The following is a 4,651-nucleotide window of genomic DNA, read 5'->3' on the forward strand; positions in this document are numbered from 1 at the left end:
GGGGACATGTCCCCTTCACATATAATGGTTGCAACGCCTATGATGGTAAGCTAATGCTAACTGGCTTTATATTGTGGAAGCTGAGCCTTAAAGTATTTACCGGTAAATGTTGATTAATTACAGTTTAGTAGTACATGCTGTGTGTGTGTTTCAGATGATTCTCCAGCAAAGTAATTGCAGCAGATCTACCATCTGTTTACATCCAGCTCTGGAGCTTCCATTGAAGTATCATTTCAGTATAAATGTTGACAAAAAAGATGTATCAATGAAATCTTGACTTTTGTTATGACACTTTAGTTATTTACCAAACACTGTAGATGAAAAATCTGGATTTTGCTCATAATCATGACTTAAACTTAAAACAGGTTTCACATACAGGGTGATAATTTATTTTAAAGTTTCAGGTAAATTAAAATTACAGATTATTAAAAAGATCAAATTAAACCACACACACACACACACACACACACACACACACATATATATATATATATATATATATATATATCCTGCTAATGAACTTTTAATGAACTTTAGTTCACCAGTAAGATGAGAGTTCTGTGATGGAGTTAAACTCAAAGCAGTCTGCTCCTCAGATAAATAATATTAAATTATTATTTTTAAATATGAATGCTTCTGTTAACTTATTTTATATAAGAATATTTCTGTTCAGTGCCCTGAGACAACTTCTGTTGTGACTTGGTGCTGTATAAATAAACTGAACTGAATTTAATCTGATGAACCAGATTTTACAAAAACATCTATATTTAATTTTTTTTTGTTTTTCTTCATCATTTGTATTTGTACTTTTATTGTTCAATTTAGATATGTGGTTTTGTTTCTTGTATACAGAATATTTTATTTTAGTGATTTAAAGTTTAATTCTTGTTTTGTGATTTGCACATCTGTGTATTATTATAATGTTGAACCAAAGTTTGTGTTTCTTCTTTAAACATGTTTGAGGGAAATATTCCTGAGAGATCCAATAATTTTGTGTCTGTTTATGATTTTTTTCAGCTGAGTTCACTTTAGTTAACAGATTATTTAACAGTCATTAAAGTGAAAACAGGATTTCATGATAAAGCTGGCACCGTTTATTTATTTTTAATCTTCACTGATAAAAAAATATAATACTTTTTTTTTAATTAAAAAAAAATGTTTTTAAAAAATTGTTTCCACCCACCGTCCCAGACCTGTCCCCGTCCGTCTGTCTGCCACAGCTCGGAGTCCGGCCTTTATGTGTTTGTGAGGCCGGCGCCCGGACTACGGTTTCGAGTCGGCAGCTCGTATAACCCTCTGAGGTGACCAGCTCGCTCTGAATTTTGTTGTCTGCTACCAAACACACACAAAAAAAAAACGCCTGGACTTCAGCACAAGACCACAGTGTTGCCATTGTTGTTTTTAAAATCTTAAAAATAGGTCCAGCGGCTGCTCCGAGTAATTGCAAATGGCAGATTGGGTGTTTTGAAAAGTTTCTGAACAAACCAGTGACTCCGCCCCCTGACCAATCAGTGACCGACAGTGTTCTGATGACACGTTTTGGTGCCGGCTCGGCTCGCTTGGTACCCAAGAGAAGAATGGTCCGATTCCACAAAAAACTGATGGAAAAAAGCTTGGAACCGTACCAGCTGAGTCGAGTCGTGCTGAAGATCAGCTATGGAAAAGGCCCATTATAGTCCTGGCTCTCGTTACTGGGATGACTCATCTGTGGATAGTTAACTCCACCTCTGGACTAAGGAACCAGCAGGAAGAGCTGGAAACCCTAACAAAAGGACACACCTGGGAAACACAATCACCTGTTAAACACATATTCCAATACATAAATGCGTTATACAAACTTAGCTTTCCATTACAAATGATGCTATATTTTAAGTTGTGTATCCAATCCAGGTGTGAACATCTGAAAATAAAAGCTGAAATGTTGCTCTATTGTCTTCTGTTCATCTTTTGAAGTTAAACCCAAATGTTTAGAATAAGATTAGAGGTCTTGTAAAGGCTGGAATTTTTCTGAGCGACTGAAGACAGATTTCTGTCGTATTTACCACAAAGCAGATGCAATCTGTCTCAGTAATCCCATCTTTACACAGCTGACATTTCTCTTCCATCAGCTTATCCGTCCGTGCTTATCTGCATGAAGGCGTCGGGTACTGCAGCCATGTGGGCTTTGCCTGCTCCACTATCAGCACCCTCTGGAATGTTTGGAACAATAATGTAGCCCAGGTGAGGACCAAAGAACATCTAGGTAATACATGAGGTCATCCAACTGATCTAAAGTTTAAAAGGTGTCTATTGAAAAACAGACGAGCTTAAACAAATGTGATGTTTTAACACCTGAAACATACTCCAATCTTAAATAATTCATGGTGGTCCAGGTAAATGCTTTATTGTAGATGCAGCATGAGGTACAGTGAAGTCCCTGGGAGGTTTGAATAGTGAATGTTTGGAGCTTTGGACATGAGTGTTTCTGGACTGGAATTGAACAGGGAATGCAACTAAACCTAAATGTTTTTGATGCAAGATATTCAAGTGGGTAGGAGTTACACTGTGGAGAAGAAGAAAGTGTTTTTATTATTTTGCTTGTTCGAGGCAGAGCAGAGTGACGGATCCTGTTTGGAGGGAGCAATTTTATCCACCACCAGGTGCAGTGGTGGAGCCAGGGGGTGGCCAGTGGTTGCCTTGGCCTCGGTAGATTAATATTCTGCCACCCAAAGGCCCACCCCAATCATTTGAGAAAAACTACTTGAGGAATGTTTAAGAAATATAAGTGCTAGAAATAGGGCATTAACAGAGTACTCGAGTAATCCATACATCGATTGCTAGCACATCTATCGAGGTTAAAAATGTAACGTCGAGTATCCGTAGTGACGTCATATTATGTGACCACCGTATGACCGTAGGGGGCGGTGTTGCACTGTTGCAGGTCACAGAATATGGTGTAACACCAGGTCCAATCCACCGAACCAGAACCAGCTCCTCTGACCTTGTTTCACAAACAAAAAGCAAAAAATATTCATCTCTAAAACTAAACTTAATGCGCACCACAGCTGCGAGGTGGTTTAAGTGTTTTAAGTTTCGTTTTTGACGTGCTGTTTCTTCACGTTTGCAGTTTAATAATAATAACTAATAGTTTAGTTTTTCCTGTGACTTATTTGCAGTATGATAAATGGTAGGAGCATAATATACGCTCCCAATGTTTTGTTGGTCTTTTTTTTTGTAAATAATGACCTTTTTTGCGGTTTTATTTATTTATTTATTTTTGTATCTTGCGATCTATGACGTCATCAAATCCTCGAGTTCTACTCAGGTTTTATTATGTTAATGTCGAGTTTAAAAATTATATACTCGTCCAACCCCTAGCTAGAAAGCCTAGTTTCCATAAATTTTAGGGTTGGTTGGTTTACACACACTCCAGTCAGCCGTGGAGCGTCTGATGCTGCAGCCTGCACGCATGTGCAACAGCGTTTTCAGACTAAATGTTTACTTGTGCACATTGCAAGAGAGTTTTTGTTGTTTACATCCAAACTAAAACAATTCTGTTGAGATGAGAGGCTCTGCAGCAACATCTGGCTGAGAGAAGGTTCTGTTTCAAAAAAAAAAAAAAAGTGCTACGTGTTGTCATCATTGTACGTTTGTTGGGAGCTGTTACAGATTAGGTGTCTTACTCAAGGACACCATGACACGTGGGCATGGTGGTTGAACCTGTGACATTCTGGTCCCAGGCCGGCCGCTCTGCCTCTACTCCACAGCCAGGCTGAGTTGAAGTGACCTGTCAGTGATTTTTACAGAAGCTCTTAAATATAAAAGAGCAACATCTATTGAGCTAATATAACAATTTAAATAGAAACAGAGGTAAAAAAAAACATTACTGATAGGAATGCATTATTTTATGATCTGAGACGTATGTGATTAAAGTCATATTTTCAGTGTATTTTAATGTGGTTGATTTTCCTCTCAGGAACACTGTGTAGTCAAGTTATGAGGTTATGAGAGCATTTTTTAAAAATCTGATAAAATTATAAAAAGTAGAAAGATTTTTTTAGGCTTTGTTGCGAAATAAATTATGTTTACTGACTGCAACCACATGAATAAATTAAAAAAATAAATAAATACGTGGCTGATTTCCCCCGAAAGATGATTAAGTTAAAGTGAAAGCAGCAGGATCGCCCCCTGTCGGCCGGCTGCGGTATTACCCGGTGAGTGGGGGGGGGGGGGGGGGGGGGCACACCTCAGCTCAGTCATGAATAAAAAAAATGTTTTAATTAAAAGAAAACCCAAAGTAGTTTAAACATGTTGAACTCTTGTGGATAAAACACTTCACCTTCTTAAACGTGGAGAAGTTCCTGCTCTGAGCTGTTGGTTTGGCAGCTTTGGGGGAGTCATGTTCGGGGAGGGTCCTCCGCCTGTAACTAGAACCATGTTGGAGACAGAGGTCCAGTGGACTGAAACTGTGTTCTATTAGAACGAACATGGATCCGTTCTGACCCGGACCGGCTTGTCTTCAGAACCGTTTAAAATAAAGAGCAGGGAGAACAGACATAAAGAGAAGTGTGGATATTACGAGCAGCTCCTGAACGTTGGCAGGTTTGGAGCTGCAGGAGGACCGAGTGGACCGGGTTTGTGCAGAACCTCTGAGTGTGGACCGGGTTTGTGC

The sequence above is a fragment of the Nematolebias whitei genome, chromosome 1 (assembly GCF_014905685.2).
Source record: "Nematolebias whitei isolate Nwh7 chromosome 1, NemWhi1, whole genome shotgun sequence".
In the NCBI taxonomy this organism is placed as follows: domain Eukaryota; kingdom Metazoa; phylum Chordata; class Actinopteri; order Cyprinodontiformes; family Rivulidae; genus Nematolebias; species Nematolebias whitei.